This window comes from Balaenoptera ricei, chromosome 4 (genome assembly GCF_028023285.1).
Source record: "Balaenoptera ricei isolate mBalRic1 chromosome 4, mBalRic1.hap2, whole genome shotgun sequence".
Lineage (NCBI taxonomy): Eukaryota > Metazoa > Chordata > Mammalia > Artiodactyla > Balaenopteridae > Balaenoptera > Balaenoptera ricei.
In genome coordinates, this window is record NC_082642.1 from 119,770,300 (window position 1) to 119,784,470 (window position 14,171).

Below are 14,171 nucleotides of genomic sequence, written 5' to 3' on the forward strand. Positions count from 1 at the left end.
TAGAGATAGAACGCAGCACAGTATTTGCTTGGGTTTGGGATTGGGAGTTGGGAACTGCAAAAGGGTACAAGGGAAATTTCTGAAGCGAGGAAAGTATTCTAAAAACTGGATAATAGCACGATTATAAAAATTTACTAAAAATCATCAAAACTGTACACTTAAAATGGGTGAATTTTATAGTATGTAAATTATATCTCATCTATGAGATATAAAAACAAGTCACAGTGCAGAACTATGTTTGCATTTGGGGAATATCAATATCTTCACATCAGTGATTTAAATGTACCAATTTTGGCCTTTGCTCTATTTATGAATCTAAACTCTTGAGAAGAGTCTGTCATTATTGTTTCTATATCTTCCGCTCAAATTGTCAGTACCTAAAAAAGTAGACTCTTCCACCAGAGCAGGGACTCTCTGTATCTGTAGTGTATTACACACAGTACCTGGACACCCATAGATACTCAATAATATTTCTGTTGAGCAAATATGATGTATTTTGAAGGGTAAATACGAGCACTAGGAAGAGTAAATAAATATCCATATTTCCAACTTACTAGTCAATATGCTTTCACTTAGACCGTCTAAATATATTCAACTCTACTGTTTGGAATAATTTGGAAACATAGTTGAACACTGCATTTAGAAATAAATGAGACTAGTGACAATTTACCCGTGAGAAAAACAAACGAAGACTGAAGTTTGGAATGTAGTTTACATTAACTCAGACATTTTCATTATTCAGGATTTTTTTCAGTAAAGTTTATCTTTGCATCAACAAAAAAAGGGTATCTTTTACAAATTATAAAGTGAAATCAACAATATACAATGTAATTGATTCAATAACTTCGCATATTTTAAATTTATTTCTTAGTGTTTGTGAGAGTTTCAATATTATCATTGTCCTTCCTATCTATTTAATGTTACTATATCTGTTTAGAAGTGATTGAAATTTGATTTTGATTAAATGCTTATCATATATACTTACGATTAACTTATGATGAACATCTCTAAAGTAGGAAGAACTAGAATTTTGATAGAGAACTATCAACATTTTGTGTTGTTAACTTATGAGGCATGTGGACATTTTGGATAGATTCATTAGGAATATTCTCAGATAAATCTAAGAGATTTGAATCTGAATCATATTACTTATAATAAAATATTTGGAAAAGTATACAATTCAGGGAATACAAATTATAACCAAAACACGTAATTGAATACAAAAGTGAATTGCATTTAGAAATTGCAGACAATCTTTACAGTATTGAAAACCTGCAATTTGGAATATTATAGGCCCTGTGTATGGCTGACACCCAGTGAATATGAATAGAAATAGGAAAGAGGAAGGGAAGGAGAGAGGAAGAAAAGTGATAAACAAGAAAAGAGAGAGAAAGGTAAAACACAGACTCATCCATGTGTTTTTATTAGGAAGGAAAACAGTGGAACCCCAGTAAAACTGTGTATGGCCAACTTCATGATAAAAAACATACTATTAGCTATATCATTAAGTGATGCAAAGATCCCTTGAAGGCAAAAATAGGGGCTGAGACAGATGTCCTTAATCATGAGAGTTCATACAAAAACATGCTCCATATGGTTCAGTACACAAGATGTATGGCTGAACTGGCCCAGGAACAAGAGGAATACACAGCTAGCAGTGGAGAAGAGGAAACAGCACAAGATCAGTGTCATTTTGATAATAGTGTTGATAGTGTAACAGCTAATGAGAGCAGATCAGCTAACAATGGCACATCTGTACAGACAGGACTGAGTTTTTTATTTTTAAGCAGTGTTTTATAACCATGTAAATTTCAGTTGCCACATACTCATAAAACTAAAGAGGAGGCTTTTCAAACCTCATCTTTTGATGTATGTGCCCATATCTTTACTAAGGGTAGAAAAAAATTGTTAAAATTCGTTTTAGAACAAAAAGAAGAAATTGCATTCAGGCCTTTAGGAAACCATCTGTCTTCTGCCCATGTCTATCAAGTATCAAGTCAATGTACTCTAGCTCTGTTATGAGATCAACTCCAGAGATCTGCATCTAACATTTTAATCTAATGCTTCCTGAAATCAGCAGTTACTGTTAAGAAAACCAATAAAAGTGCCTTTTGCCCACAATTTAATAAAGAGATTTCCACCATGGGTAAACAAATACAATCACAAAGCTACACAGGCTAAAACCCTGCATAAGAGCCATATTTTCTTCTCTAACAACCACACTGAATCAAACAGCTGGCCAACTTTTTTCCATGCACTTACTCTGTAAGATCAAATAGTTCTTTTAATCAGAATACAAATTTGCTGAATGAATCAGATCTTCTCAGAGCCTCACATTTTTTCTTTTAATTGTTAAAAGATGTTGGAAACATTTTCAACCATTTCAGACTAAATCTAATAATTTATGTGTCCTACATAGCAGGAAACTATGCTCATGGAGTGGCCATTTACCACACTTAATATCTCCTCATTTTAAACAACATTTCCAGGTCTCTAAGTGTATGTAGTTCACTGTAAACCAGGAATATATGGCCTATAATTTAATACCAGGAAACGGAAATTGAATTTTGTATTATTTAAGTTGGGACTGAAAATTAGCTTCCCTAGAAAGTCAAAATATTCTATTTCACTGAAGGAAGCTTTCTACCTTATATACTTTTTATTATTACATACTTCAAATGTCAAAAACAAAAGTCATTTTATTAACAATGAGAAATAGGAGAAAGCTTGTTCTGTATTTTGAAAATAATTATTGATCAGTTTTAATGTAAAAAGTTATTATCAGAGTTGACCAAACATTTAACAATGGTTCCCAAATGTCTTTCCCAAATTTACCTTTTGTGCTCACTTCCTGCAGAGTTCAATTTTGGTGAACATAAATCCTAAAACCAGGCTTTTCACTGGACCAAAGTAAGTAAATAGGGAAAAGAAAAGTGCTTTTTGAGTAGGTAAACTAAGGAAAACACCTTACCTATAATATTCCATTTTATTTTTCCAACTCTATTAGCTTGATATAATTATTTTATATACATGGTGAATAAATTGAATCTCTAGAATTCAGCCAGCACTGAGTTGATCTAATAAAAATACCTAAGGGTCTTGAACTCAGGTTTGTTTGACTCTAAATCCTGATTCCTTTCCACCACAGTACTTTTTAACAAGCATAACAGGAAGTACTTACAGTGACATATAATATCTGATGATATTCATGTTTATTCACTTATCCATTCAAAGTAGTCACTTTTAAAAAGCTCTTTAGTGTTCAGAATACCTGGGAACATATAAATAAATCTTTTACCCAATCCTCCAGAGGTGCAATAACTAAGGGTGCCCTTTAGACCATTTCAGAATGTAGAAAAGTAAGAAAAATGCAGTTTACTCAATGAATGTGGGTTTATTTAATGATACATGGATTGTGGGAAGAGCAAATCGTCTTAGCATCTGAACTCTACAAGAGTCAAAAAGGACTAACTTTTTTTTGGCTTCAACATTAGCTTCAACATTCATCTTCACTACATTCTTTTCCTTTCTACTTCACCAACATATCCAAGGGCCTGAAATCATGCCTGACACAGAGTAGGTATCCTAAAACAAGCAAACAGGCAAAAAACACAGTATTTGTTGCTTAAATGCATGGACTTTTTGTCTTCTGTTAGTACTGATAGATAACTCAGCTAATTTCATGCTTTTGTTTTTATTGTCTCAGTTGTTCAGTGATCTACAACCAAGTAAACAAATCACAGATGTGAGCTTACATTACAGCAGTGGTTTTTACAAAATTTGAAGCCATTGATACCTTTATTAATATAGTAAAAATATAAAAAATACAAAAATTAAATGAAGATGCTTTTTTTGAAAAAGGAAAGTATTAGCAGAATTCCTCCCATGTGTCAAATAATCCAGAATTATTACAACCAGTCAAGAGGAGCCTGAACTGTTTTCAATTAACTCCTTATACTCTGGACAGGCCAGTTCCAAAAACTCTGCTCAGTAGCATGAATAATAAATCACCTTTAATATTAATTCCTATAGAAATATATGACCATCTCAAAAATTATTTTACCTGATATACATACATATATATTCAGTCTTTTTCACTTAAAAAATCAGTACATGTAGCAAGGACATACAGGGTTTTTTTTCATATGTAGCACTATAACTTTCAAATGATAATAAATGTATAATACTGAATTATACATTATACTAAAATACTGAATATTTATCACATACTAAAGAATGTGAGAATATGAAGGACCTACAGAAAACATCTAGACCAATTTTCATTTCATATAGGTAAAAAAAAGATACATTTGTTCACCTAAACATTATCAGAATTTATATAAATATTCAGTTACAAATGTTTATTATACTACTTTGAGCAACTACTAAGAAAATTATACAGTGTTATACTCAAAAACATTAAAAAAACCCAAAACGTAATTCCAAATAAAATATTAAGTTACAAGAAGGCAAGAAAAGAGAAAGAGCAGAATTAGAACAGTGAGAAAACACAGAAAAAAATAGTAAATTGGTAGACTTAAGTCACAATATAATTAATTTACAAATAAGTCATCTAAATACACCAATTAAAAGACAGAGATTGGCAAAGTGGATACTAAATGAAGACCCAACTATATGGAGTTTACAAAAAATTTACTTCAAATATAATGACACAGATATGCTATTAATAAAACGATTTAAAAAAATATATTACACAAAAATTAATTTTAAAAAACAAGAGTAACTAATTTTTTACCAGATAAAGTGACTTCAGAACAAAGGAAATTAGTAGGGAAAAAGAAAGGTATTGCTTGATAATAAAAGGATCAATTTACCAAGGAGACGTAATTATCCTAAATGTGCCTGCACCAACAACAGAACTTCTCAATACATGGAGCAAAAATGGATAGAACTGAAAGAAGAAATAAGAAAATTCTTGATTATAGTTGGGGACTTCAAAACCCCACTCTAGGCAATGTAAAGAGAAATAGACAAAATTGAGCAATAATATAGAATATCTGAAAAACACTAATAACCAACAAGATCTAATACACAGTGATAAAAAATACTCCACCCAATGACAACATTCTATTGAAGTGTCCATGGACCATTTACCAAGACAGACCATACCTTGGGTCATGAAAGAAACCTCAACAAATTTAAAAGAATATAAATCATATAGTGTATATTCTTTAATTATTATAGAATCAAATAAGAAATCAATGGCAGAAAGACAGCAGGAAAATCATTTGAAAATTAAACAACATACTTTTAAATAATTCATGGTTAAAAGAGTAAGTCTCAAAGGAAATAACATATACATGGAATCGAACGAAAAGTAAAATAAAACGTATCAATATTAATGAGATGTGCCTAAAGTAATGATAAAAGAAAAGTTTATAGAACCATATTTTTATCTTAAAGGGAAGGAAAGACTTCAAATTAATTAAGTTCTTAGTTCAAGAAACTAGAAAAAGAAGAGCAAAAAAAAAAAAATCCAAAGAAAGTAGGAGGAAAGAAATAATAAAGAGGGAAAATACCAATGAAAATCAAAATAAAAAACAATAGAGAAAATCAATGACACAAAAGATGGTTCTTCCCCAAAAAAGCAATAAACATGTTAAACTTCTAGAAAGACTAATGAAAATGAAAATAGTAAAGATGCAAATCATACATGTTAGTAATAAAACAACTAGTATCCCAGACCCCATATTTATTAGAAACAAGAGAATACTACAAACTACATTCATAAATGTGACAACTCATTAAAGTGGGTACATTTCTCAAAGACTGCAAATTACCAAAGCTCAACAAAAGTGAGGTAGATAAACTGAGTAGTCCCACAACCATTAAATAAATTGAATTAATAATTTAAGATCTGCTGAGAAATAAATTTCCAGGCCTAAATAATTTCACTGGAGAATTATATGAACACTTAAAGATGAATTAATATGATTTTATACAATCTTTTCTAGAAATAAAAGAGGAAGAAATAATCTTCAACTTATTTTATGAAGCCTGACACCAAAAGCCCAACAAAAAAATTAGAGAAAAGATAAAGAAGTGAAAGAAAAGAAAGTACATCTACATGTCTCTCATGAACTCAGATGCAAAATTCTTGACAAAACCTTACTGTTGAATCCAGCAATGTATTAAATAATTATATCCCATGAACAAGAGAGATTTGTTTAAGGTATGCAAAGCTGGTTCAATATTCAAAAATCAATCAGTAAAATCATCTATAAACAGGCTAAAGAAGAAAATCACATGATCCTACCAACTGAGAAGAAAAACAACATTTGAAAAATTCTAACACCTCTTTATGAAAAAAACTCAGAAAACTAAGAGTAGAGGAGAAGTTCCTCAACTTGATAAAAAGCACCACAAAAAATTTTACAGCTAACATCATACTTATAATGAAAGACTGAATACTTTATCCCTAAGACTGGGAATAAGGCAAGGATGCTTACTCACCACTCTTATTTAACATAGTACTAGAAGTTGTAGCAAGAAAAATAAGGAAGGAAAAGAAATTAAGGACATATAGATTGGAGAGGAAGATATAAAATTGTTACTATTTTTAGATGACATGATTATCTACATAGAAAAGTCCAAAGCATATGTAAAAAGTTAAAACTTAGCAGTATTAAATGAATTCAACAAGGTAGCAGGATATAAAATCAAAACAAAAAAATAATGATTTTCTAGAAACCAATAATTAACATGTGGAAATGAGTTAAAATCAAACTATCATTTATATTTGTGCCAAAGAAAGTGAAATACTTAGGTATAAATTAAACAAAACCTTTGGAGGTTCTCAATGATGAAAATTACAAAATACTGATGAAAGACATCAAAGAAAACTTAAATAAATAAACATACCATGCTCAAAGATTGGAAAACTCAAGATAGTAAAGATATCAATTCTACAAATTATCTATAGATTTAGTAAAAAAACATTAAAAATCCTATCAAATTTCACCATATTTTATATGCATTTTCACACAAGATGCAATATTTACTTAAGAAGCAACATTTAATTATTTTATATCCTTGAAGATACTTACATCCCAATCTTTCTATATAGTCATTCTTAACCAAGGGAGGGCAGAGGACAAGGGAGTTGATCTCTACTCTGCAGCATGATAAGACTATCTCCCATTGAGACAAATGTTAGGCAGGTTTGCTTGCAGCCCATTTTAAAAAACTGTTTCCTTAAACACAGGTTTCCTTACCTTCAACACAACCCACTGCATATGCAGGTATGACCTGGCTCTCTTTGTCCTCTCTGTGGAAATCAGGGCTTGGGAAACCAGTATGTGAAAATGATGACACTCTGCCTACTGCTATCACTAGAATTATCCATTGTCTCCAACCCAGAAACCTCATGTCTTCCATCAGTATCTGTGAAAGTGTGACAGGCTAACCAGTTGGCTTGTAAGAAGGGTAAAACCTCAGACTCTTCACAATTCTTGATAGGTTTCTTTCTCCATCCCCTCCCTTAGGATGCTTGTACTTGGAACTAGCCATGGTGTTATGAAGCAGCCCAGGCCACAAAGACAGGCCATGTGTGAGTGTTCCAGCCAATAGCTCAGCTATGTCCCCAAATGACAGCCAATATTAATAAATAGACATGAGTGAATGAGCCTTTGGATGATTTCAACCCCCAGTCTTTGAGTCTTCTATCTGAGGCCCAGACAACTTGTCTCTCTGCTCTATGCCATGTGTGAATTCCTGACCCACAGAAAACTTGAGATAAATGACTTTTAGAGATTTAATGTTTTAAGCCACTAAATGAAATGCTGTAACCATAGTAACTGAAACTTTCCTTAAAAACAAACAAATAAAAACACTTTGCTTTAATATTTCTTGATTTCTTAGGTACATGCTGTTTTAGAAGAAAAGAATTTCTCAAAAAATTTTAATATTATTCTTGGCTTTGGCATTTACTAATCCTTTAAATATTAGTAAGTCATATATATATGATCCCTTCCTTCACAGCAGGGTGATATAATAAGATTCTTTTGTTACCCATAGTGATATTGCATTAAAATATTTATCATTCAATAAACAGTAAGCAGTTTATTTTATGGATCAGGCCATGAACCAGGTTATACGTAAGATTAGACTTGCCTTTACAAAACACTCTCTCTAAATATTTGAGAGAAACATTTATCTAAGTGGAACTAAATTGTATATTATTCACAAGATCCATGCCATATTAGTTGAAAAAGGTAATATTACTCATTTGTCCTCCAATAATATTTTTTAAATTAATTCAATAAATACTTACTGTGTACCTACTTATCTATTGTGTGCCTGACACTGTATTAGGCATTTGATAAATGATCCACCACTATTACACTAAATATTATGTGTCATGCTGGAGGCTTCCATGATCAAATGATGCCTCAAACTGAACTGTAGCCAATTAAACAAAAGAAAAACATCCTATTTGTAAAATGTCTCTGAAACTGAAACTATGAACAATTTAATCTATTTGATTCTGGAAGCAAATACTAAACATTCATGTGTTGAAATGATTTTATTACCCTAAGATATCATTGTAACATGATGTCAATATTTCATAGAGTATGAATGTATATATATGATCTCTAGAGTCAGAAACATGGAACAAATTGAATATTAAGGGCTCTCTAGCCCAAGATAAATAATAATATTGGCAAACTGAGCATTCTCTGAAGGAGAGTATCCAAATGAATTTTGACTATGGTCTTTTTCTATATTTGTGTTGCTGAGTTGCTGATATGAAATATATGTTTACTATATAAAGCATACCTATGGCAGTTAAATTCAGATAGTGTTATCTATAACAATTTGTATTGGCTTCCCCCCAAGGCTTTTGATTTGCCATGTATGAGAATAAATGAGAACCATATGAAAGTCAATAAGTTCTTGATAGTACATGACATTCTGTGTTCTCTCATCCTTGATTTTAGCAAACATTCCAAGGTTTTGGCTTCCATCATTGAGGGTGATGGGCTTCAAAAATGTAAGGGCTTTTTTCTTGGCTTCAGATAAGAACCCCAAACTTAACACACTTCCATAAATCATTGGTGTGGAAATCTGTCAGAAAATAGCACAAGAGTACTACTTTTTCCTTGTGGTATTTGGTTTTTCCAAATTAGATTATTTGTTGAATGTTCAAGGGAGTATGTTTGCTTGAAGGGTTCACCATATGTCAGACAAATCTTATACTCTTGAAATGGAGTTCACAGAAGTGAAATCAAGGGTAACTGCCTGTTCCTTCCTCTACCACAGTAGTAAGAATCAAAGGATTCTGCAGAAATGTGTTCTGCTAGAGAGTCACTGAGTAACATCATGCACATTGAAAAGTGGCAAGAGGGAGACTATGCAAGATCTTAAATCCAGCATGCATTTCATAATTGTTCTTCAGATTTTTATCCTCATTAGTAATATTATACTGACAGGTAATAAAGTGTAGTCATTCAGAATAAGGGTCTTAGAGTTGATTTTGACTTCAGTTCTACTTGATAGCTTTACAAACTTGTATGATTATTAACTACTCTAAGCCTCAACCTATAAAGTAGATAATAACACACTCATATCACAGGACTGTTGGGGAAAATTAAATAAAATAATATATACTAAGTGCTTAGAACACAATAATGCTTAATTGATAATAGCATTTGGAAGAGGAAAACCTAATAGTACATATATATGTACATATATGTAATAGAAATTATGAATCTGGTTTAAAATTCTTATTTGTTGTTATCATTACTGTTGTCACTTTTATTAATTCTAGTTTAAGTGGAAAATTATCTTTGTTCAAAAGAAGAAAGAAAATAGCCCACTTAGTGGGAAAATTTGATTTAATTATGACTATTCTCCATCAACTTGTAACTGGGTTTTCCCAGAGAATTTCAGGGTGAGGACTTCTGTAAACTCCAAAATCTTTGTTTTATAGTGTATTTAACTCTACCACTTATTTTCCTGAATTGTGTCTAGATCCCCTGGGTCAAGAGAATGTGAATCCCAGATGCCCTATAAGAAGGGTAGTTCTTAGTACGCATGTTGGCGTTATTTGTACATAGGAAGAGAGTAGAAAGGATCAGAATAGCTTTGGCATTTACCTTGTTAAATTTTTATAGCTAAGCTCTGGTTCAAGGGTATACTTAAACAACTTAACTGTACTAAGAAAAATGAGAGCACTGAGACCTATGAAAGGAGTCCACAAAATTCTATGAAAATGAACCAGTTCTAGGAGAAATCAGTATGTTTAATGATCCAAGATACACAACTGGAACATTAACTAGTTTTTATTGACCTGAAGAAAATTTATACTTTTTCTTATAAGAACAAAAAATCTTCAGGGACATCCCTCTTTATTATATTATCAAAAATAGTTTTAATACTTTAAATCAAACAATTTTGAATGCTTATTTTATATAAGGCATTGCAATGGGCAAGGGGACACAGTGATTTACAACACATAGTTCTTGTTCAAGAAACCCTCATCCAGGAGCGGGGATGGGGCATAAAGAAGAGGCAACTTCAGTATAAGATGGTAAGTGCTGTGCAGGCTCAATCACAGGGTTCTTTTGCTGCATACACACACACAAACACACACACACACACACACACACACACACACACATACACACACACACATAAAGGACACCTAACCCAGTGCTGGGAAGATAAGGAGACCTGAAGAATGAATAGAGATTGGCTCTGTGATTCTGGACAAATGAACAGAAAGTTCAAAGGCTCTGATGCATAAAAAAGAAACAAAAAACATGTGGCATATTCAGAGAACCGCAAGTGGTTCAGCACAGTTGTATACAGTATGAAGAGATAGTGGACAGACTGGAGAATATAGAGAGAAGTAGGGTTTTATCCCAGGCAGGTCTTATGTACCAATACTAAAGAGTATTCTGTGTTCTAGAAATGATAAGTTGACAGCTGCAGGCTAAGTTCAGCACTTAGCTGTGTCTTCCTCATTATTAGATGGGTGATCACATTTAAAATATATAAAAAATTCTCACAAAAACTCAGATCAGAAATTCTCTTGAAAGATCAGGAATTAGCACTGGATTCTTGTAGCCTTATTGCGGAGAAGCTGCTTCTGGAAGAACGAAGGGTGCTTTTACCGGTCACCACGCTCTCCACTTGCTTCACTCATTTATATAACCTGCCAGGCCCCTGAGGCATTTGCATTTGCAAGTCTCCTGAGGAGAAACTACAAAACTAAATTTGCTTCAGTATATTAGTCTGACTGATATTGGAGATATCAGGGCTGGAGTCAGATTAATTACTTAAGAGATTCCTTCAGTAATCTAGACAGGTAATGGGGGCCCAACAGAGGCTGTGATGGGACGTAAAGAAGCAGACACCAAGAAGGAATTAGACCTGCAAGAAACTTTTTGGTGGGCATGCCGGTGAAGGATTGGGACAGGGGAGAAAAGAAGGCTTGGAGAGCTTACAGATTGAAATACAGGTCTGACACCTACGAGAAGAAAGAGCAAAGGATGGGGATAGGATAGGAAGCTCAAACTGCAGTGCAGCTCCGAGAACACCTCAGCCGGGATGACTGCAGCCTGAGATTCAAGCTTGCTTGTTGAAGGAGTCTGTTGCTTGAGAAGAAATGGCCTGGAACTAGTACTCTCACCACGCTTCACGACCTGGTGGAAACTAGGCTGGGGAGTTTGAAAACACAACAGTTTGAGTTTGTCAGCTAATTGCTGTCTTTCTAATAAATTCTCTCTTGATATGAGATCTGAACAGTGAATGCCCATAGCAGACACAGTTACCACTAATATATATTGGATTCAAGTAATGAGAAAAAAGAGTTCAAAGTGGTTGCCCGTAGAGAAGAAATGGGTGGCTTTAGCAAGAGACTGATGTTTCAATCATAGCCTTTTGCCTCTAACACATTATATACGTGAGTAGAAGGACTTGTGGCGGAGACGGCTATATGGATTCCAAAAGCGCTTTCCTTTTCTATGTGAGCACACTACTTGCCCCACACTCTCTTTCAGTCAAGTACAGTGGTATGATTGCGTTCTAGTCCGTGGAGAGAGGTAGTGATGTGTGCCACTCACAAGCAGGGCTCATGACATCTGCCACAGACAATCCTCCCTTCCTCTTTACTGGCTGGAAGCAAAGGATTCCAAGGCTTTACACTCCACAAGATGGAGAGAGTGTGGCCACCTGGAAAACGACTACTTTGGGTTATTCTGTGTCTAAAATTGTATTTTTTTAGTATGATAATCTACAGGTCCATCCATGTTGCTGCAAATGGCATTATTTAATTCTTTTTAATGGCTGAATAAAGTGAGTCAGACAGAGAAAGACAAATATCATATGATATTGCTTGTATGTGGAATCTAAAAAAACTGATACAAACGAGCTAATTTACAAAACAGAAACAGACTCACAGACTTAGAGAATGAACTTACGGTTACCTGGGGGGAAGGGTTGGGGGGAGGGATAGATTGGGAGTTTGGGACTGACATGTACACCCTACTATGTTTAAAATAGATAACTAACAAGGACCTACTGTATAGCACAGGGAACTCTGTTCAATACTCTGTAATAACCTAAATAGGAAAATAATTTGAAAAAGAGTAGATATGTGTATATGTATAATTGAACCACTCTGCTGTACACCTGAAACTAACACAATATTGTCAATCAACTGTACTCCAATAAATAAAAATTTTTAAGAAATAATAGAGATAAAATTGTATTTTTCATAATTTAAACTGTTGACACTTGGAGATTTATTATAGCAGCTAACATTAACCTAAAAAAGGTGGTCCAAGATAAAGATACATGTATACATACCACAAAAAGATATATAGACCTCTACATAGTATCAGAGACACCTTTTTCCTTTGAATTCTTTTTTCTAAAGCTTCAGACTCATTTATTCAACACTTGTGAACTTATTAAAGTTTGGCTAGCAACATAAATTTAGCAGACTCATAATGTCAAACTAACCTCTCCTTATTCCCTACTTCTAACAATAGTGCCATCATTTTCACAAACATTCCAGACATTTTATGATTCACTTTGATTCTTACCTCTGGAACAACTCTCATGTCAAATTGGTAAATTCTGTTAATTCTCCTTTCTTTCTGTGTCTTTGTATGCATCCTGTTCTCTATATTCTATTACCACCATCCTAGAGTAAGTGAATAGCTTCATGCCTACAACACTGATACAGATTCCTAACATCATATAGTCTACTTAACCTAGAGCCGTTAAGAAGGGTAGTTTTTAGTACGCATGTTGGCGTTATTTGTACATAGTAAGAGAGTAAAAAGGATCAGAATAGCTTTTTTTTCACTGTCCCCAGAGCATTTTGGGGATTACAGTAGCAATTATATTATGGAAAGAACACAGAAAAAGAGGATTCTAGTTTGAAATATCTGTTTATCTATTTACTAGGTTTACCTTGGGAAGGTGACCTGGACATTCTGAGCCTTGATTGCCTCATCTATTAAAAGTGGCTAAATCTATTCACAGGATTGTTGCAAAATTTAATGGAGTAACTTGTAAACGGTGAAAGCAAAACACCTGTCTCATAATAGTGCTTAAAACATAGTTATTGAATGAATAAATATATTCTTCTTTACCGGCTCCCTTTATCTCCTGCTTACAAGTTATTCTCTACTGCACTCAACATGATCGAATGATATTTCTCCTTCAGGGAAAACTCAAATCTGATCTATTTTGTGACTTCACCTCTATGGAAATCTTGATCACTCATCTTGCCTCATATTGTGAGTTAGCAATGGTTTTCGTATATAATCATTTTCTTTAAATAGGTTGCAAATGACTAGGGACCTACTTTATACAAAGTATCAAGTGTTTCTTAGAAAATTATTTGAAGTTTCAGTTCATTGGTTGTTTTTAATTTTTGTTTTATCTGGCCCATTCAGAATTCTTTCCTTCTTTTTTCATAAAAGATATTCTGACTTTCTTTTGGACTTAAACCTCTCTGACACCTCTGATCCCTGTGGATCAATTCCACATGATCCCACCCACTATCTCCAAAGGCAGGCTCAGGACTAAGAACTACCAACCTAAGTCATTCATTTTCCTGTCCAAAGTGATTCCGACAGGGCTTGTGAGCCAAGCAAGGCTCCATGACTTCTACTGGAACAACTGAGGGACAG